Consider the following 23,833-nt stretch of genomic DNA (forward strand, 5'->3'; position numbering starts at 1 on the left):
AGCTGCCTCCTACTTTCCAAATCCAAGGGGCACGCGCAGCCCCTGTCTTGCTTGATCTCTCTGGCATCTAACACACCATCCTCTCCGTGTTCTGCCTTCTGCCTGTCCCTTGTCGGGCTTCAGGTGACGCTAAATAACTGCCACTCTTGTCCTTTTTAATCTTTAGTTTCTAATTTTATATTTTATGTTTCATTATATAAACACATATATGTATATGCCATCCAAAATGTGTTACAGAAATAGATAAGGGATAGTCTAATTTTTTCATTGTCTCTTAAAACAATTTCCAGAATAAAATATTCTTTTAGAATTAAGTTTCAGAAAACTTGTTTTCCTTGAGGAACTAGCACATCATCTCATGAACAATGAAATTCAAAAAGTAATTCCCAGAAAGTTTGAAACAGGAAAATTTGATGTCAGTTTCCATGCAGACTGGAAATACCTACAAAGGGAGAGCCTGGGGTATGAATGATGTCCTATTTCTTGATCTGGGAGCTGGTTAAATAGGGTGTTCAGTTTGTAATAAGGTATGGATCCATGTAATTATGATATGAGAACTTTCTGGATTTGTTTTATATGTCAGTAAATTTTTTAAAGAAATTTCCATTTTCCTTTTTCTGACCAAAAAATTCTGATCAGATCGATGGCTCAATTATATCCCTTTTGACCTTTACTTGCTCATCCTATTTTTTTCTTACCTTGTTCTTCTATTCTAAATTGTATTTGCCTTAGTACAAAATTTTTATGCTTCGTTTATGATTATATATTTTATATTCCATTAAATATACACATCCAAAATGGTTTATGGAAGAAGGAAAGGTAGACATAAATAGATATCCTTTCAAGTAGGATAAAGTCTACTTTTTGTCTCTATGTCCTTCATGCCTGGCATATAGTAGTTATTTAATTAATGTTAAAAGAAAGAAAAGTTTATTTGTAAAGGAAAAGAGAAAAATCGGGTAAAAGGTCGGAGCACTTAGGAGGCAATGAAGGGTTGTTTGTAAGACCAGAGCCACCTGAGCAGGTCCCAGGAGAAGGGGGTTGATTTGAAAATGCGGAGGAAGATGGATGAATCTTGCTCCCAGGAGACAGAATGCAGGAAGGGGGCAAACTGTCTTAAACAGAAGAGACACTCTTCTTCAGTCTCCTCAATTGGTTTCACCTCCTCTCCTGAACCTGTAAATAGTTTTAGTGCCTTGGAATTCAGTCCCTAGTCCTCTCCGTCCCGAATCCACCTCCTGATGATCTCATCTGATACAGCTTTAAGTACCGTCTGTGCCCTGGGGTGGCTTCTATGGCTCCGTATCCAGCCCAGATCTCTGCTATGAACTCATGACTGCCCACTCAACATCTTTGCCAGGACGCTCGACAGGCATCTTGAAGTTAATAGGAGAAACACTGAGCTCCTGACCTCCCCCCGAACCTGCTCCTCCCCCAGCCGTCCCCATTGGAGGCCCAAGAAGCTTGAATCATCCTTGACTCATCCCTCTCTCACACACAACTGTCCACGCCATCAGCAAGTCCCATCGCCTCTGTCAAAAAAAGGAAAAGGAAAAGAAAGAAAACAGAAAATTTCAAAAATGCAGATTCCTAGCACTTCTCACTCCTCTACTGTGCCCCCTTGTCCAGCCACCACGCTCTCTCATGGGATTCTTCAGTCACCTCCTCATTGATCTTCCTGCTGACATCCTGGCCACCTACAGTATTTTTTTTTTCAACACAGTAGTTATGTTACAGAAACAGGGGAGTCCAAAAACAAACCCCAGAGTTTGCGGCTGGGAGATAGGGAGGAGGAAGCAGCTTTCAGGATGCCCTTGCATGCCTGGAGCTAGTGGCTGGATACATTGTTGCAAAGATCCGCTTTACTTCCAAGGCTCAGGAAGATGGGAGGGATCTTGGACTGTGGGCTGGTAGGGAAGAAGCAGACAGAGCCTAGGTAGGGTTCTGTGAATGGTCAGGATGGTGTGCAGCAGCCACTGCGTGAGAGGACGCAGGGAGAGAGAGGAGGCAGGGAGGAAGAGAGAAGGAGCTGTGGACATTTTGGGCTGGCTCTGGCTCTAGGAGGCTCTCTCTCTCAGGCTCTCTCTGGCCCTCACGCCCTCACTCTCTGGCTCTTGTGGGCTCCCTCCATCTGGCTTGGAGCAGGGGTCTCCAGGCTACTTTAAGAAGAGGCTCTTGCCATGCTGCTTGGAGAAGGAGAGGAGATCCATGCGGTTTGCAGGAAGAAGGCAGTTTACAAGGAGGCTGAGAATCAAGGCGGTTCTGCATTGAGAGCTGGAGGGCACCACAGCGCAGAAAGGAGCTCCCCAATCAGAACTGAGTGATTGGCAGCTACTGGTAAAGCTGAACTGTGCCTAGGAAGTAGGGAAACGGTGTTTCTGACTTTCCTAAGACTGGCCAGGTCTGGGAGGGGGAGGCAGGACTTTGTGTAAATAAACAATCCTTTTCCTTTTCACCAAACTCTGGTATTCAGAGTTATGATTCTGGCGGCGGGCAATCGGACCCCTAACTAAACAGCCCGTGGGTTCTGTTTCAATCGGAGCAGCCCAGGGGTTCTGTTACAGTTAGAAGAACCATTTTAAAACGCCTCTCCTGGCTCCCTGCAGTGGACGTGACTCTTGCTCGCCAGTCTGCCAGGGGCACACTGTTGGCTCCTCTGTCCCCAGCGTCAGAGCAGTGGTCCTGTCACTCTTGGGTTAGTGGCCAGTCTTTAGCCAAGGAGATCCTCAGTGAATATCAGGTGGCAGTGTTGGTAGGAGTTGTTACTATTATTATTATTTTATATATATTTATGAAATCAGTGACTCTGCCCAATAAGTAGTGGCTACACACAGACCAGCTTATTGATTAATTGATTGACATGTTGATTGACTTGTCCTACACACCAGAATGACTGGGTAAAGGACCTCTTCCCAACTAGGACTGTTTTCCCTTTTCAGAGCCTCTTCTCTTCTTCAGAGCATGAAAAAGAGAAAGCAGCACTTGATGAGGGGAGGCAGAAGTCACCTGAACACTCCTCAGCAACCAGAATGGCTCCTGGGACACTCCAGAAATCCACAGGCACCTGCTGCGGGTCCTTGTGCAGGAGAGTTTTTTTTAATTACAATCCACAAAAGGATATACTTTAGGCCAGATTTATTACAGTCACAGGACTCTCTGATCTGTCTGGCTCCGCTCTATTTCTTAAGTGAACTGAGTGAGAAGTGGTTCCGCTTCGTCATTTACAATCACCTGTGTGAAGGTCAAATGTCCGCAGCCCTTCGTGCGTAAATTTGAATGTAGTTGCAGCCCCACGTCAGGTCCTGCACTGCCCACTGGGGAGGAGAGAATAATGACCCGGCAGAGGTTTCCCCTGACCCAGAGGAGACAGGGTCCTACGTACGTCGTTCCATCCTTCATGTTAAAGTTTACTTAACAGAAGGCAGATGCCTTCACTGGAAGGAAAGACAAAAACTTCTTTCGTACCTGCTGTGTGCACAGACTTTAGCTAAATTATTCCATTAAATCCGGATGACTTCCCCATATTACAGATGAAGAAACTGAGACTCAAGAGACTACCTCACTGGCCTAGGCCACACACAAGTAGGTGGAACTGAGATGCCAGTGAAGATCTGTCATTTCCCCAAGGCCATGCCCTTTCCACTCCAACACCCTGGCAATGATGGGAACACACACTAAGGCCGTGAAAAGAACACCCATGGACCCCAGAACTGCAAGTTGCCAGGTCTAAACACACAGCACTGGGATCTATTTACAGCTCCTGGAAAGCCAGCAGCCATCCAGTAAACTGAAAAACAAAACACAATCACACATCATTAAGCTGAAAAGAAAAAATTGACACAAAGAAACAGTCTACTCATCTCCTTATTGTTCACAGGTCCCACCAGTCCAAGGCCATGATTACACAATAGTGACAATGGTGACATCTATCCTAGTCTGCTCCCTGCCCTAGGAGGGATTTTGTGACGCCCAGCTTTTTTTTTTTTTTTTTTTTTGGTGGAAGAAGGGTGTTGACTCTTGAGCAATCGTCCTGGAGAGGCAGAGGGCCCAGACATAAGGGTTGAGAGAGAAGAGCTATGAGAGGAGCTCCAGGGTTGGACCCTCTGTCTGTGAGCCCAGAAAGCCACCCCGCTTACCTTGGTCACAGTCCTACTCACATCCCCAGCTCCAGGAGCAAGCCCAACCCTCAGCGAAGCCATTCACAGAGCAGCTGGAAAGCAAAGCCTGGAAGAGAGCAGCAGACCCAGAATGCCGCCTCCTACAGGCCTCCCCTCGCCATTCTGCTTGGGGTTTCCCTCATCGTGCCTCCCTGGTAGCTTTTTGTTTGCAGGAAATATCTCTCCCTTCTGCCTCCCTCAGAGCCTCAATCCACCGATGGGCGCAGTGATCAGGCACTCCACCAAGTGCTTCATTTGTAGGCTTCGAATAGTCTCTCCTAACCGGACTGTTTTCTGCCACTGCTGAGAGTTTTATTTTTCTGAGAGTACGAATCACATTGAACCCATGGGGTCTGGGAGGCAGATATGTTGACTTCCGTGACATTCACCAGGAGAAAGTTCCCATCCTTTGCCGGGGGACTGGATGGGATTTAGCTGCACACACCACAACTACTGTTTGTGTAAACAGCTCAGGATTCAGCAGGTGATAACTCTGGGGGGAAATTCCCGCTCCTGTGAGCTGCGTTTTGGCTCAGAGCCCTCTCAAGATTTGAGAAGCAAAGTTAATCATCCACAGAGTGGTAAAGCCCCTGGAAAAATCAGTAAAAGTACTTTCCCTCCAAAGCTACTCTCCAGAGGGGGGGGGGGGGAGGCACAGGACAGGCAGGGGAGTATAGCTTGGAAGCCCCCTCTCAAGGCACATGGACCCCTGTTCCGGGCTCCTAGGAGCTGCTACTCAGGACAGTGAAAATGGCTCCCCCTGCCAGGGCCTGGCTTTCAGGGACATCTGTGAAGTCATGTCAAGCTGATTGAAAGGAAAGCTTTCCTTTGGGTATGACTTGAGAAGAACGTTTCACCCAGAAGGAAGCTGTGGGAGCAAAAACAAATCAATGGAGGATTTGCAGATAGATGTTCTCTGGGCTCAAGTACAATTTACAAAATGCAATGTAAAAGAAGATAAATCTCCCTCTCTCTGCCAGGCTAGAGCAGATTCCTGAACAAAAACAACTCTTTGCAACAGAACCTTAGACTCGTCTGGAAGTGAGTTTCCTCAAAAGGCGCAGGGAAAGGGTTATGAATTCCTGAAATCTTACAGCAAGCATTTTAATCTAGAAGCATTCAAAGTAAAGGGGAGGGGAGACCGGAGGACAGGTCCTCCTGCCAGGACAATGCCCGGAGAGCAAGTTGTGTGCAATGAGTTTTCCAATAACAGGAGCAGTCACACAGCCGTCTTCACACTGACCAAGGGGCAGCTCGTTGATTCAAGGAGCAAGTCAAGTCAGGGTTATGCCCTTTTAATTCTAAACTGAAGGAAGGGACCCATCCAGAAGGAAATGGTTTTGCATGATCCCGAGCTTGAAGAAACATGTTTCCCGGCTCCTCCAAGCCCCTTTGGCAGCTGGGTGAAGCCAAGAGCAAAGCAAATACATCGAGAGCTACCTTCAGACTCCCGACCCCTCCCCTTCCCCGAAACCCATGAAAACTTGATTTGCCTCAAGTAAACACAAGCTGGGAAATTGGAGAGGAGGCAGAGGGGAAGAGGGAGAGGAAGGGTAGCCAGGCAGCATCCATGCAGTCGGTGGTATTATTGATTTAGAGCCACATAAGCCCCAGATTGCCATCAATAAGGATCATACTTCCTGCTGATCTTGGGGGAAATTCTCCAAGATCCATGGCTGGGAGTTAAGGAGAATCTCTAAGCCATCAGGAAGGAGCAGAGCACTGCAGCTCCTCAGAATGATGGACCAGGGCGAGCTTTAATTAACAGGGTCTGATGCCTCTTCTTTTTTGGTAACTGAGCAGATTTAAAGGGCTAGAGTCCCAATTTGGAGGGTGCCAGTGCTGCTTCTGCTGCTGCCCTGGCTGCTGCTGGAACAGCGTCTTGCAGACGAGTTAGTTCTGCAAGGAGACGGAGCTGTGGAGGTGGCAAGGTGCTGCCAGGAATGTCGCAGGCTGCATGGTTTAAATCAGAACCACAGAGCATCAATAGTCCGCAGGCAGACTCCCAGACTAGGGAGAAAAACCGGGCCCCTGGTGCAAGTTATATCAGCGGCACCCTCTTCAGACATGGAGCTGGACAGACAATGTCCCAGGACTTGATTTGTCTTTGCTGTGTGCTCCTCTCCTGAGAGTGCTGCTGGGTGACAGCCACCATATAAGCTGCACACACACATGGCTGCCCATGAACACACATGCTCATGTACACACATGCCTGCCCACGCACAATACACCTATGCCCATGAATACACATGCTTGCCCACATACAAACATGTCTGCCCATGCACATACATCTACCCATGTATGTACAATGCTTTCCCATGTACACACACATGCCTGCCCACATACACATATCTTCCCACGTGCACACAAGCCTGCATGTGTGTGCACATGTCTTCCCACGCACACATGCGCATGCTCATGTACACACATGCCTACCCAGGTACACACATGCCTAGCAATACACATGCACCTGCCCAGGTGCATACACATATGTGTATACACATGCCTGCACATAGAGACACATGCTCACCTTCCAAACACCCAGATGCAGAGGCACATGGCCTGGAGCCAGCCAGATGACTGCTCACACACCTGTATTTTACAGGTATATCGCCAAGAGAAACAGTTGTGACACAGAGCATGGCCAGGAGGAAGCCCACATGTGTGGCCCTTCCCCTGCTGAGCCTAGATTTTCTCATTTGTAAAATGGAAGCTTTAAACTAAACCTCAATGCTCTTAACAGAGAGAGGAAGCAGAAGTTGAAACACGGGGACTTTAGAAAGCATGTTCTAAGCTTAACCAAATCTTGGCTGGTGGGGACAGACATAGCAGAAGGTGTGTGCTAAAAAATCTTTAGAAACACTTTGCAAAATCAGTTCCAAGGGCCTCAGAGCCAATGAGAGATGGAGTGGGGTAGACACACTCACCCTGAGCGCAGCCTGTGCTCTGAGAGACGGGGCCTACATGCAACCAACTCAGACCGACAAAGGTCAGAAAGAGAAGGCACTTTCTGGCTGACCTTGGACAAAATCACTGAGCAATACTGTCTCTCCCCACCTTTCCAGAAAATCCCTCTTTGTCCCCATGTTACTCTTGCCTGGCATCTTCCTTCCACCCTCAGATGCCAGAGCCCTCACACAGACGGGCAAAGAGTCTGCCATCACCCATTTAGACATCATTTCAATGTAATTTCCTGTCTCCTTCTTCCAGAGAAACTTGCATATGGCACTCTCTTGCATGCCTTTAAAAAAAGTGAGCAAGGAAAACAGTGAGGACAGGGCTGGGGTGGAGGTGGGAGACGTGTGCCTGGCATGAAGTGTTCCAAGACTTACAGCCCAGAGCCCTGTGTGACCTCATGGGAATCTCTGAGGAAGGTGGACTCTGGAGTCACTAGAGGCTGGCATAGCAGAGAGGTGCCCTAGAAGAACCACTTGACAAGAAAACATCTGGAGGGAAATTCCAAGCTCTAGCCCTACGACCTGCCCCCCAAATCCTTGGGTTCTCTTTCCCAGTTTTACTAATAAAATTAGGTCTCACAATTCTGAGACTGACAATGAAGAGAATGCTCACATGTGGAAGAACAATGGCCTTGTCATCCCTTGGCTTAGGGGTACACTTGGAGTACTCTCCCCACCTCACTGTAGCTAACACCGTGATGGCCTCGAGGGGCGCTGGGGAGCTGGTCCTAGGTTCCTCCATGGGCCTTCATGCCCCATAAGTCTTTCCTCAACTTTCTCCGTGGTTCCTCAGAACAAAGGGCTATGAGCCCAAAGGGTAGCAGAAAGCAGGGCAACCTAGACAGAGGCAACGGCTTACTCTGCTCTGCCCCAGCTCGTTGAGTAAGGTGGCAGGAAGTTTTCTGCACATCCGTCCACCAGTTCTCAGAGTTCAAACTGAAGAGACAACAGCCCAGAGAGCAGCAGGTGTTCCCTCCCCTCCAGTCTAAGACCTACCATTTCCACCTTTTCATCTCAAATAATGGCCTGCTTCTTCTCCAGTGACTGACATACGGGAACGTCCACCTATTTGTTCTTATCCGAAGAAGCTTAACTTTATTGGGTTTGTGCCGGATGCACTTATCAGGTTACAGCCCAGGAGGCCTAATCTCCGTATAAGGTAGGAGCGAGTGTGCGGAGCCTTGACATTAACCTGTCTACAAGTCTGTTTCTGTGATTCTGGTTATTCCTGTCAGCTCGGGCCACCCTCACACTGTGCAATGCTAGGATTGGGCTCCCCCGACCACTCTTCCCAGGTATCCCTGCCCGCCGGTTTCCTGTTGGTTCAGCCAAATGGGGACTCAGTGGGAGAAAGACAGGCCAGGAGGGAGAAAGCCGCAGAGGGACGCTTTGCTACTGCCAAGACCAGCCTCACCGCACCCCCTTCAAAAACCCAGCACCAGCTCTGCCCACCTGTAGGGGTGCCAGCAGCGGCTGGGCCATGACCCTCAGTGGTCAGACCACCTGCCATGCCATATTCCACCCCACCCCCTGCCCCCTCAGCCTGGCAGTCCTGCTGGCCTGATGCCTCCCTGGGGGTCTGAGCACTAGCCCCCTGGGGTCCTCCTTTCCTCTTGTTTCCCCAGCCCGAGGGATAATACCTATTCCTGCAATTATTAGTTCTTGGATTATTTCAGCTTTGCAAGTCCAGAGTAACTAATTCTCTGTATTAAATGCCATCTGTTTGAAATATGTAGTGTGGTTTTGTTTTCCTGACTGGACAAGAATTTTCCTTGGAGATCCCAAATGGGAGTGTTCTGAGAGTCATGATCAAGTCATAATCCGAACACTTTGGCACATATTATATATATTTTAATATAAATGTTAATAAATTAAAAGAAATATTGAGAGAGTAAAGTGTTAAGATCATTCTGCAGGTTGGAGCCCACTGGCACATCACTATATCATATATTTGTTATTTATCATACCACATTTGCACATACCAAAAAGAAAAAAATACTCCCAGGCTAATTTTAGATCTACTGAATTCATGGACAATTGTGTGGTGATTGTGGAGGGGAGGGGGAATAAGGGGGATAAATGGTAATGGGAAAAAAATACAATGGAAAAATACAATAAAAATAAGAAAGAACCATGGTGCAATTTAGGACATTGGCCTCGAGAGAACTGAACTGAAGGCCAGCCCCCTAGGGAATGACTCTGAGTGATATGCACATCGTCACCCTGCTTGTTCTTCAGCTATGTTAGGTGTGTCAGGTAAATGTTAGTACGTTTCACTACTGTTTTGGAACTTGGACAGTGTAGGATATTAGGCAATTAGAGAGCCTTAATTCATCTCTCATTTCATTCCCTCGGGGGTCTGCGTTCTGAGAACAGCCCACCAAGAATAGAGGACCCCTGGGCAGAGCCTGGACAAGTTTCCCTCGGCTGGGAGGTTCGAGGCAGGACCCTGTTGTCTTCTCTTCCACAATGAATGCGTGATGATGAGACCTGAGAGCAAGCCTTGGCCTGTCATCTGCCCAGACGCGCATAGAAGGGGGCAGCAAGGCCTATTGCGGGCAACAGCCTGTCCAGGTGGGCTACCTGCAGAGGCAGGAAGAGCCAAACAGTGGCCGTGCCCGGTGATGAACTTTCTGAGCACAGGGACCAGATGCTGCCTGCTGATCCAGGTCCAGTCTCTGCCTGGTGATGAGCAAGGCCTCCTCCTCTTGGGAGGCTGCTGTAGCGAGGGGATGCAGGAAGGCAAACAACGCATAGAGGAAAATTGTTCCCTCTTCTACAGGCAGGGGTAAGAAGGTGGGGAGAGTGGACAAAATGTGTTTGCAGTCCTTCACATCATCCTCTTTATTTCTTTCCACTCTTCTAAGATGCCACATCCAGTACAATCCAGTATGTGCTACCCCAGAGATCTGCGCTACGCAGGCCCCTCCTCTCCATTCCCACTGCCGCAGGCTTCACTCGAACTCTTATATCTTTCATCTGGTCTCCTACAAAAAATTTCTAAATGAATCCCCTACCTCCATCCATTCACAAATAGTTCCCATTGTACTGCTAGGTCTCAGAGATACAGCGGCAAACCATACAAAGCCCAGCCCTGGAGGAGTTCAGCAACTTGCAGAAAGCAAAAGTCAGACAATTGCAAGGGAGCTGAGGACCAAGAACAGGAAGTGCAGAGTGCCACCACCGATTCTCATCATAGGACTGACTTACTCTGGGGGAATCAGAAAAGGCTCCTGAGCGGTAAAGCTGGGACCTGGAAGACAAGTAAGTGTTGATGTTTTGATACAGGAGGGATAGCTCTGGAGAGACAGAACAGGCTCTAGGCATCAAGCAAGGAGGGAGAATGGAAGAAAGCCAGTGTTCATGGAGGAGGAAAGTCTAGTTCACAGTCAGAGGGAGAGGTAAGCAGGGGGCACTTGGGAGATTTGCAGACTTCATGGTAAGGAGAAAGGAAGCTGCTACTGGGCCAGATTGGATCGTGACATAATGAGAGAGGCACCTATACAAAAGATCCTTCATCTGTATGGGATTTCTAAAGAACCTGTTGTACAATCCGAGTAAACAGTGCAGGGAACTTGAACCAGAGTTTACAATTGGATCAGTCTTTCTAAAATACAAAATATTTGCTACCCAAGGTGCCTGGGATAAAATTAAACTCCTTAATCTACCTAACAGGTCCTTTCATAAACTGCTGGCCCAATCTACCCTTTGCCACCTCTCATCTCCTTCCAGATCCCCTTAAATCCACATTAGCTACAGCCACATGAAACTACTGGCAACTCCCATGGGAGGCCAGCCTTACCCAGAGGGGGTCTTCTCACGTGCTGTTCATCCAGCACGACTGTCCTTCTTTGCTACCTTAGTGAAATCCTACTTACCCACCAAAGCCCTACTCAGATATCACATTGTCTGGGAAATCTTCTACCAAGAACCAATTTTCCCCCTCCTTGCTTCAAGAAACCAGATAAATGTGACTGAGAATTGGGATGGTAATGTTGCCCTGAATCTGAGGCAAATATTTACTGTTCTTAAAATATAATTTAAGGAACCTGAATCTGATGTATAGAAAGCAACAGATTTTTTAATATGGCTCCAATATCTAGCATCCTTCCGTACCTTTTATTATTATTTTTTTATTCTTTTAAAAGATTTTATTTATTTTCAGAGAGGTGAAGGGAGGGAAAAAGAGAGAGAGAGAGGAACATCAATGTGCGAGAGAAACATCAGTTAGTTGCCTCTCGCATGCCCCCAACTGCAGACCTAGCCAACAACCCAGGCATGTGCCCCAACTGGGAATTGAACCAGTGAACCTTCAGTTCACAGGTCAGCAGTCAATCCACTGAGTCACACCATCCCTAAATTTTTCTATAATTACAGGGTTTTTATAGATTATTTTGAATTTTTATATCATCTGCAAATAATTCAAGTTCTGTTTCTTCTTTTTCAATTCATATACTTTTTTCTTATTTTATTACACTTTTTAAGACCTCCAGTGTAATGTAGAGAAGAAGAGATGATAATAGACTACTTTATTTCTCAATTCTTTTTTACTTCTCAAGTATTTTTTCTTCCATCTCTAATAATGGCAGGGTGTATCAGACAAAACCCGCTTGCTGATGACAATTATAGATTATAGACAAAATATTAGAACAACTGTACAATGTCCTTAGGGAGTAACCAAAAGCTATAAGAAATTAGAGTTATATAAGCCTTGGAAGTATGTAAGTAAATACTGTGAGAGTCATATTTAATGAGCTTTTCTCCTAAAGGCACTTCCCAATTTGCCTAGAGAATGGGCACTAAAGTTCAAGCAAAAAGTAGCAGTCTCGTTAACCTAAGAGTCAGATATGAGAGTTCAGAGCTACCAGAGACATTGGGAACATATGAAAAATAAGGATGTCATGATATCTGTATATAATCACCCCCTCAAGTACATTCTGACTTTGAAAATGCATATGCACAGAAAAAGACTCCAGTGAGCCCAGAGGAAAAAAATAACTGGAAGGTGGAAGATGCTGAACAGAAATTTCAATAGAGAGACAGGTTTCAGAGTTCAAGTCTCCCCAATTTAGAGGAGTTTTGGTAATGCATCAGGCTTTTCAACAAAACTCTAAAAGGTCCATGTCCTAGGATTAGGGAGTGCATCCCAGGACTAAGGGCAAAATTAAGACAGACTCATCCTAACAAGCCTAAAGCCAAGCCTATGCAAAATCCAGGGGTCTTCCAGCAGATCTTCTAGATTAGCTAGAACAAAACTCAACATTTTAAAAAAGTTATTTATTTTTAGAGAGAGAGGAAGGAAGGCAGGGAGAAAAAGAAGGAGAGAAACATTAATGTGTGGATGCCTTTTGCGTGCCACAACTGGGGACCTGGCCCGCAACCCAGCCATGTGCCCTGACTGGGAATCAAACCAGCAACCCTTCGGTTCACAGGCTAGTGCTCAATCCACTGAGCCATGCCAGAGAAAGATAACAGAATCCAGATTCTCCTCCATGTGTTACTATTCAATAGAAAAATCACAATACATGCAAAGAAATAGAAAATGTGATGGCAAGTCAAGATTTTTAAAAATAGTCAGTAAAGAAGATCCACTTTGAAGATTTAGAAGAAAAGGACTTTAAAATAAGTAATAAATATGGTAAAGGATTTTACAAATGAATGAAGAGATCGAGAATCTCAAAAAAATATGTGGAAACTCTAAAAAGTAGCAAAGAGAAACCCTAGAGAATCTCAAAAAATATGTGGAAACTCTAAAAAGTAGCAAAGAGAAACCCTAGAACAAAAAGCAGTTAAGAAATTAAGGATATAGAAGCCTTGGAAGAATGGAAGTGAGCTTCCATTAACAAAAGATCAGATGGGAAGGAGAAAGATTACTGATTTAAAGACAAATAAGTAGAATTAGTCAAAATTAATCAGACAGAGTCAAGTGCTTAAAAAAGATATGAACAGAACTGCAACATAAAATAATACCAGATAGAGCCATGATATCAAACATCCTAATATATGTGCAACTGGAGTCTCAGAAAAAGGGGAGCAGATACAGAATTTTTAAAAAATTCAAAGACGATTTCCAGACAAGATGGCAGAGTAGGTAAACACTGTGCCTGCCTCCTCCCACAACCACATCAAAATTACAACTACATTACAGAGCAACCACCCTCGAGAACCACCTGAAGACTAGCTGAACAGAAGGCCTATAACTAAAGATATAAAGAAGAAGCCACTTTGAGATTAGCAAGAGGGGCACAGACACAGAATGGGCTGGCCCGCCACCCACATGTGGCAGTTCAGAAATGAGCGAGATAACTTGGATTTGGAGATCTCCTCTGAAAAGCAAAGGGTCCCAGCCTCACACTGGACTCCCCAGCCCAGAGCTCTAGCGCCAGGAAACAAAGTCCACATAACATCTAGCTATGAAAACCAGCAGGGGTTATGGCTGAGTGAAACAAAGAGCTCCTAGAGTCCCAGGCATTCCTCTTAAAGGACCTGCACATAGTTTCGCTCACAAACTCACTACCTCTGAGCTTCAGTGAAGCGACAGCTTGAAAAGTACCGGGGACATCCTGGGAAGAACGGGATTGATTAGCTTCAGAACAAGGGCAGGAGGGGAAGGGTCAGAGAGGTTCTCTCCCGGGATAGAAGCATGGGCAAGTGCCATTTTTCCTTTCTTGAGCCCTCTACCCACACAGCTGGCAGGTGCAGGTGGCCACCTTACCTGAGCTCCTCAGGAATCTGGCTAAAATCATTCACCCCACCCTAATGATTCCTTGAGATTCCATCCCACCCAACTGACACCCCCCACCCAGGCCCAAACCTCCTCCAGCAGTTTTTCTACACAAATGGCCTGTCTCAGCTCAAGATGCAGGCTTTCCTAAAATCTCTCAAAGGACATTTTATAATAATAAAGGAATAAATCCAACAAAAGAGCACACTTTCATAACATCTATGCACCCAACATAGGACCACCAAAATACATAAAGCAAGTATTCCTGGACATAAAGGGAGATATTGATAGTATAGTTATAGTAGGGAGCTTTAACACCCCATGGTCATCAATAGATAGATCATCCAGATAGAAAATAAACAAGGGAACAATGGCCTTAAATGACTCATTAGGCTAGATAGATTTAATTGATATTTTTAGGACATTTCATGACAAAGCAGCAGAATATACATTCTTTTCAGGGGTACATGGAACATTTTCCAGGATAGACCACGTGTTAGGACACAAAACAAGTTGCGACAAATTTTTAAAAATTTAAATCATATCAAGTATCTTCTTTGACCACAATAATATAAAACTAGAAATTAATTAAAGGAGAAAACTGAATAACACACAAACATCTGAAAGCTAAGTAACATGCTACTAAACAATGAATGGGTTACAAAGGCATAAAGGGAGAAGTCTAAAGATACCTTGAGATAAATGAAAATGAAACCACAATGACCCTAAATCTGTGGAGCATCTCCCAAGAGGGAAATTTATAGCAGTACAGACCTACCTCAAGAAACAAACAAATCTCAAACAATCTAATTTTAACCATAAATGAGCAAGCAAAAGAAAAAACAAACAAAGCCCAAAGTGAATAAAAGGAAGGAAACCATTAAGATCAAAGTGGAAATAAAATAGTCTAAAAGTCAATGCTAAAGGTCAATTTAAAAAGAGCTAATTCTTTAAAAAGATAAACAAAATTGATAAATCTTTAGACAACAAAGATATAAGGAAATACTACAAACAATTCTATGCCAACAAACTGGACAGTCGGGAAAAAATTAATAAATTCCTAGAAACAAGCAATCTTTCAAGGCTGACTCAAGAAGAAAGAGAAAATTGGAATAGACAACTGCTAATGAAATCAAATCAGCAATAAAAAAACCTCCCAACAAACAAAAGCCCTGGATCAGATGGCTTCATGAGTGAATTTTACCAGACATTTAAAGAATTAATACCTATTTTCTCAAACTGTTCTCAAAAAATTGAAGAAAGGGAAATCTCCCAAGCTCATTTTAGGAAGCCAACATTACCCTGATCCCAAAACAGGCAAATATACTACTAAAAAATAAAAATTATTGACCAATATCCCTGATGGACATCGATACAAATACTCTCAACATTAACAATACATGGACATGGACAACAGGGAGGGATATGATTGCGGGAGAGGGGGTGGGTTGGGTGGGGGAGAGAAATTAGGGGAAAAGGGGACAACTGTAATTGAAAAACCAAAATTTAAAAAAAACAAAAAAAAAAAAACAAAAAAAAAACAATACATTACAAATATTAGCAAACCAAATTCTACAATACATTAAAAAGATCACACACCATGATCAAGTGGGATTTATTCCTGACATGTAAGGCTGGTTCAATATGAGGGTATACACAAATTAATTAACATATATACTACATTTAAAAAATGAAAGATAAAAATTATGTGATCATATCACTAGATGCAGAAAAAGCATTTGACAGAAATCCAACATCCATTTATGATAAAATCTCCCAGCAAAGTGGGGAAAGTGTGTATAGAAAAAAACATGCTTCAATATAATGAAGGGCATGTATGACAAACTCACAGCTAACATCATATTCAATGCTCAAAAGCTAAAAGCTTTTTTTAACAATCAGAAATAAGCCAAAGATGTCCACTTCCACCATTTTTGTTTAACCTAATACTGGAAGTTTTAGTAGTGTTTTTTTATATGTCTCCCTAGGCAACAGAAATGAAAAATACACCAATGAGGCTATATCAAACTAAAGACTTTTTGCAAGGAGAAGAAAGCCATAAACAAATGAAAAGACAATCTATTGAATGGGAGAAGATATTCACCACTGATACATCTGTAAGTGGTTAATCAAGATTTTTAAGGAATTTATTTAACTGAACACCAAAAAGGACCTGAATTAAAAAATAGACAGATGACCCAAATAGACATTTCTAAAATGCAGATATACAGATGGCCATTATTACTAATGCTCAACATCACTAATCATCACTGAAATACAAATTAAAACCACAATGAGATTACCTCACACCTCTCAAAATGGCAATGATCAATAAATCAACAAACAAGTATCAGTGACAAGGTAGAGAAAAGGGAACCCTTGTGCACACTTGGTGGGAATGCAGATTGGTGCAGCTACTGTGCAAAGCAGTATGGAGACACCTCAAAAAATTAAAAAAAGCCTTCGTTGGTGTGGCTAAATGGATTGAGTGCCAACCTGTGAACTAAAGGGTCACCAGTTTGATTCCCAGTCAAGGCACATGCCTGGGTTGCAGGCCAAATCCCCAGTTGGGGGCGTGTATGAGAGGCAACCATACGTTGATGTTTCTCTCGCTCTCTTTCTCCCTCCCTTCCCCTCCTCTAAAATAAATAAATAAAATGTTGTTTTAATTAAAAATAGAACTGCCTTATAATGCAGCAATTCTACATCTGGGAATCTATCAAAAGAAACCTGAAACACAACCTCAAAAGAATATATTCACCACTATGCTCATTGCAGCATTATTTAAAATAGCCAAGATTTGGAAGCAGCCCAAGTGTCCATCAGTAGATGAGTGGATAAAGAAAGCTGTGGTGCATTTACACAATGGAATACTACTCAGCCATAAAAAGAAGAAAATCCTACCCTTTGCAATAGCATGGATGGACCTAGAAAGTATTATGCTAAGTGAAATAAGCCAGTCAGAGAAAGACAGGTACCATATGATTTCATTCATATATGGAATTTAATGAGTGAAATAAACTAATGAACAAAATAGAAACAGACTCATAGAGAACAGATTGACAGCTGTCAGAGAGGAGGGGCATTGGGGACTGGGATTAAGCAAAGAAAAAAAAAAGACTCAAGGACACAGACAACAGTATGGGGGTTGCCAGAGGGAATGGCAGGGGTGAGGGGCAGGGGGGATAAATGGTGATGGAAGGAGACTTGACTTTGGGTGTTAAACACACAATACAATACACAGATAATGTATTGTAGAACTGGACACCTGAAACCTATATAATTTTATTAAGCAATGTCACCCCAATAAATTCAATACATTCAATTAAAAAATTTAAAAAATAAATATTACCAGGACCTTTCTCTTTCTCTCTCTCTCTCTCCCTTTTTTTTTTAATCTGCTGAAGACATTTTGTCTTTACTCTCTGCCACACCTTCCAAGAGTTTTGGTGACGCCAAATCAGGAGAATGGGTAGACAGACACCAGAACCGGACAGGTAAATGGCTTAGAGATAAGCTAGAATAAAGAGAGAATAATCAAAGTGTTCAATATTGGGTGACCTTGGAGTAGCTAGAGGTGAAAGGGAACTGCATGGGAAAGGACATTCTAAGAACCGTGGCTGTGGCTATAAATGGGTCCATTACAATACTCTTTAAACTGATGAAAGCAAACATTGGAATTACTTTTTAATTGCCAGCTATTGTTTCTTTGTCAGGACTTAAAGCCTCAAGATTTGCTTGAGTTACATGTTCATAAATTACTGAAACTTATTTTCCTGCTGTACTTATTATTGGAAGAAACCTTACAACCTTGGGTGGTGGGAGTTCTGAATACTACATTTTTATTGCTTAATTGCAGGTGGAATTATTTCATTTAAATACACTGATGGTTTGACTTTAGAATCTTCAGAATATTTTATGATTGATGTCTAAAATTAGGAAGTGTAAATTCTTAAACATCTGAGTGCTTTAACATATCTTCCAAACTGTGACATCCTCTCTATCTACTCCATATTACATGTGTATATACACATGTATTGTAATATCTATTACATATAATTATAATGCAAACACCTTACCATGTCTCTGTTAACTATTATATATATTCAAAACTTTAAAATAAATTTCACCATTCTCTATTCCTGCTGCAGAATCAATACTGTCACCATTTTGTAGCTACACATGTGTGTTTGTCTTTACATTATAGAATTGCATATTTAGCATATTATTTCTTGATTTGTTTTTAGTATTAACTATTGACTTCCTAATATGTTAGACGAGGACTTAAATTTCTCATAAATCTTTCCTCAGTCTTCCAATGTTGTTCCAGTATGATTTTTAGTTAAAGCAATATTCAGTGCTTATATAAATATTATTCATGTGAACCAAGTGTCACTGGCTCAATTCCCAGTCAGGGCACATGACTAGGTTGCACGTCAGGTCCCCAGTTGGGGGCACAAGTGAGAGGTAACCACACAGTGATGTTTCTCTCCCTCTCTTTCTCCTTTCCCCTCTCTACAAATAAATAAATAAATAAGTAAATAAACAAACAAACAATTTTTTTTAAAAGGAAAGAAAGCAGTTATTATGACTATCAGGCTGATGGCCACCAGGCTGAAAATTTTAAAATATTGTTTTGAATTAGCATCACTGTGTTATGGTATCTGCACCAATAGAAGTGCCTTCCTTCTATTGATGTCATTATTGCCCTTGCCTTTCTCGTAAATACTCATTGCTTTTGTCTCCCAATCAGAACACTATTAGGACTTCTGCCTGAATCAGTGTGTCCCAAATAGCTTTTCTTATTGATCTCAAATAAATGCTTGTTGCCTCTCACTTTGAAAGGCCTTTTATTTTTAGGTTAGCAAATTTAATGGTGTAAAAATATATTTCTTTGCTACCTATGATTAACGATCCCCACAAAGGAAGTGAATGTATAAATCTGAAGTGACTGTTACTGATCTTACATGGTGGTAAGTGCTGGCTCTGCTAGTTTGTCGTGGTGGATATTCCTCTTTTGATTAGTATTATCTTTCATCTACAGTTTCTCTGCAGAAGATTTTGAGGACACTTGTCCATCTTGTGAGGGTTCTGTCAGTTTAAACTAGACAATATAATCCATATATCTACTCAGCCATCCAGTGTCCAAAATGCAATATTCCACAATGTTCAGAGAGTGAATAACTGCGAGAAGGCACTCAGTACCTCTGAAATCCTTACTCCCATTCTTCCCTAAGAAGCCCTTCTGTGGTGCCTGTGGCCCATGACTGTCGGACACAGGCAGAAAGTCAGGAGGCCAGGGTTATCCATATGGTAAATACCAGTAGAGCTTAATTTTTTAGTTTCATAAAGACAGATATAAATAAAAGTCCTAATATTTTCTTCTCATAGGCTGGTGAATTGCCTAGAACTTCACCTGATGAATGGTTTTGGGGAGACCACCACTCTACCCTATTGTTCTTAAGCAAGGCATTCAATTTCATTTACCTTCAATCAGAATCTGCTTCTTCCCCCCCCCCATCCCCCACCCTACACACACTAAGCCAGATTAAACCACAAACTTACTTTAGGAAAAAATTAACAATACTTTTCCACAACTGCCACTGTTCTCTACTGTCTTAGGCCTATTCACATGTTCGAATTTTCTGCTCCTACTCCAAACTTTGGTTCACCCAGCATTAGCAAGGGGGTAAACACACTGTTTCCATGTGTTCTGCACATCTATTTATTTATTCAGGAAATACTGATTGAGCACCTAATACATGCTGGTCATTCTAAACACAGGGTAATAACCAGACAAATTCCCTGCTCTCACGGAGATTATGCTCTAAGTGAGGAGGAAGGCGATGGTGGTAAAATGAAAAAAATAGGAGAGAAAGTAGACAATGTCAGGAGGAGAGGCTCTTCTCGATCAGTTGTGCCAAGAGGCCTTTCTGAGAGGTCATGTTTGAGCAGAAATATAAATGAAGTGAGGAAGTAAGTTGTGTAGGTGTCTGAGAAGAACATTCCAAGCAGAGGAAGCCTAATGTGCAAAAGGCCCCCAAACAGGGATGTGCCTGGTGTGTTTGGGGCGTGGTGAGGAGGCCAGGATGACTACAGCCGAGCAGTCAGAGGGAGAGCCGTAGGAGAGGCCACCTAAGAGGCTGGTTTTTTATGGGAATCACATCCCGTAAAGTCTTGAACATGATGTTAAGGTTTGGATTTTATGATGACTGACATGGTGAGTCATCAGATGATCCTAAGTCTAGAAGTGATATGGTTCAACTTACTTTTTTAAAAGTTCACACATGGCTCTGTATACAAAATGTACATTGGGGTAAGGATGGAAAAAAGTAATCAGGTATCATATTTTATCAAAATTAACACTCACATTCTTTTCACACTTTAACTTTTCTAAAATCAATGTATGTCAACAGTTGAGGACTCTCAGTTGCATTAGTCCCATGGCAGAGAGAGCCTAGTTGTCCTGCCCTGAACACACTCAAATATTAAAAGTGCCTTCATCAAAACTTCCAGAACAAGAGTCAACAGCTTATAAGAGCCATCTCACAACACAGCCATAGAAAATAAAGGAACAAGGAGAGTGGACGGAAAGAGTAAGAAGTATTTACCAACATTCCCAAGAAGAATGTGGGGATTGTGGAGGGTGGAGAGGAGGGGGTATCAAAGGAACAAACAGTAATGAAAAAAACACAATAAAAATTAGGTTAAATTTTTTAAAAATGTGAGCTGGCTCAGCTGGTGTTTTTCGCAGAAAAAAAAAAAAGCAACTTATATTCAAATTCATATGAAATTCAAAAACATCCAGAACAGACAAAACAATCTTTAAAAAGAACAAATTTAGAGAACTTACATTCTTGATTTCAAAATGTCAGTAAGTGGTACTGGCATATGGATAGACAGATAGATCAAAGGAAGAGAATTAAGACACTCCAAAATAAATGTCTACATTTACACTCAATGGAGATTTTTTTTTTTAATGTGCCAAGAAAATTCAATGATAAAAGAATAAATAGTCTTTTCAACAAATGGTGCTGGAAAATTTGTGTATCACATAAAAAAATATGAATTTGTACTCCTACCTAACACTCTATTTTTAAAAACTCTCAAATGAATCAAAGATCCAAATGTAAGAACTAAAATTCTAAAGCTCAAAAAAGAAGGGCAACCCAAGATGGTGTAGGAGTAAGTGGAAGCTACACTAACCTCCTCCCAGGACCAATCTATAATTACAACTAAATTGTAGAGAAATCATCCTGAATAACCAAACAGAATGCTAGCTGGAGAGAAACCTTATAACCAAGGGCAGACAGAAGAAATCACTTCACCACAAGGAGACTGGTAGGGAGTATGAAGGTGGTATGAGAGGGCTGGCTGGGCTCTCACGGGTGGCAGCTTACAGCACCAGAGCCAGAAAGGAACCCAGAAAATAACATCCAGCTGTGAAAAGCAGAAGGGTTCCTATCTGCTAGGATGAGACAGCTGGAAGTGCAGAGAGTCTATTAAAGGGCCAACACATAAATTTTCATTTACAGCCATTTATGCTAGGCTCATGCAGAGGGAGGGCAGGACGGACTAGAGATGTTTGAGGAGAGTCTAGGGTTGGTGGCCACAGGGAGAGAACTGAAGGAACGGCTACCAGGATCCCCATGTGGAGTCATTCCCCTCTTTCTCAGACAGTGTACTTGTCTCCAAGTGACATCAGCCTGTGGGGAAGCAATAGTGCTGCCCACAGGAATTACTCTGCCCCACACTGTGGTGCTTAAGCCAGGCTGCTGATTACAGCTTGAGGCTATATCACTAACTAGATTAACAACTAAGGTGGAAAATACAAAGAAGCAGCCGAAATTGGAAGACAAAAAAACAGACTCCAAGTGAAAGAACAAGAAATTCTCTAGAAGAACTAGAAAAAATGGAGGCAAGCAATTTATCAGCTAGAGAACTTAGACTAATGATCATAAGGATAATCAACATTAAAAAAGACATAGAAACCATAAAAAAGGACACATCAGAAATCAAAAATGGAATATCTGAAGTAAATAATACACTAAAAAGAATAAACAGTAGGTTAAATAAAGCAGAGAATCGAATCAATGATTTGGAAGTCAAGGAAAAAAAAAAAAAACCAGACAGAAGAGCAAAAAGAAATAAGAATTTTAAAAAATGAGGAGAGCTTAAGAAACACTTTGGACAACATGAAACATAACAACATCAGCATCATGGGAATACCAGAAGGAGAAGAGAATGAGCAAGGGATCGAGAACTTATTTGAAGAAATAACAACTGGGAACTTCCTTAATCTGGTGAAAGAAAAAGACACACAAATAAATCATGGAAGCTCAGAGAGTTCCAAACAAGATGGACCCAAAGAGGTCTACACCAAGACATATCATAATTAAAATGACAAGGCTTAAACACAAGGATAAAATCCTAAAAGCCTCAAGACAAAAGCAGGTAGTTACATACAAGGAAGTGCCAATAAGACTGTCACCTTATTTATCAACAAAGAACATTTCAGGCCAAAAGGGAGTGGTGTGAAATATTCAAGGTGATGAAAAGCAATGACCTACAACCAAGCTGCTTTATCCAGCAAGGCTATCATTTAAAATTGAAAGAAAAATAAGGAGAAGACAAGAAAATGTTAAAGGAGTTTGTTAACACCAAACCACTACTGCAACAAATGTTAAAGGGCTTGCTTTAAGAAGAAGAAGAGAAAGGAGAAAGCAGGAAAACAATCTAACAATAAAATGGCAATAAATACCTATCTATCAATAATTACCTTAAATGCAAATTGCTTAAATGCTCCAACCAAAAGACGTAGGGTAGCTGAATAGATAAGAAAACAGGATCCAAATATATGCCGCCTCCAAGAGACCCACCTCAGATCGAAAGATACACACAGACTAAAACTAAGGGATGAAATAAAATATTTCATGCAAATGGAAAAGAAAAAAAAAAGGTGGGGTAGCAGTACTTATATATGACAAAATAGACTTCAAAACCAAGGCTATCGTAGGAGACAAAGAAGTATACTATGTAATGATAAAGGGAACAATCCAACAAGAGGATATAACCCTAGTCAACAATTACATACCCAACACAGGAGCACCTAAGTATGTGAAGCAAATTATGATGGACACAAATGAAGAGATTGACAGAATACAGTCATAGTTGGAGATTTTAACACCCTATTGACTTCAATGGATAGACCTTCCAGACTGAAAATCAACAAGGAGATAGCGCCTTAAATGACACACTAGAGCAAATGGATTTCATTGATATCTTCAGAGCATTTCACCCCAAAGCAGAATATATATATACTTTTCAAGTGCACGTGGAACATTTTCTGTCATAGACCACATGTTAGGACACAAAACATGTCTCAATAAATTTAAGAAGACAGAAAACATATCAAGCATGTTCTCTGACCACAGTGCCATGAAGCCAGAAATCAATCACAAGAAGAACGCTGAAAAATACACAAAGACATGGAAGCTAAATAACATGTTATTAAACAATGAATAGGTCAACAATGAGATCAAGTAAGAAATCAAAAGATACCTTGAAACAAATGAAGATGAGGACACAACAATCCAAAATCTGCAGGACACTGGAAAAGCAGTCCTAAGAGAAAAATTCATAGCATTACAGGCCTATCTAAAAAACAAGAAAAAGCTCAAATAAACAATCTATAACCTTACACTTAAAGGAACTTGAAAAAGAACAACAAACAAACCCCAACGTGAGTAGAAGGAAGGAAATAATAAAGATCAGAGCAGAAATAAATTATATAGACTCCAAAAAACTGATTCATTGGTCCATGAATCCAAGAGCTGGTTCTTTGAAAAGATAAATAAGATTGACAAACTCATAACCAGACTCACCAAGAAAAAGAGAGGACCCAAATAAATAAAATCAGAAATGAAAGAGGAGAAGTAACAACTGACACCAAACAAACACAAAGGATTGTAAGAAACTATTATGAACACCTATAT

This window comes from Furipterus horrens, unplaced genomic scaffold (genome assembly GCF_987537825.1).
Source record: "Furipterus horrens unplaced genomic scaffold, mFurHor1.1.pri manual_scaffold_5, whole genome shotgun sequence".
In the NCBI taxonomy this organism is placed as follows: Eukaryota; Metazoa; Chordata; class Mammalia; order Chiroptera; family Furipteridae; genus Furipterus; species Furipterus horrens.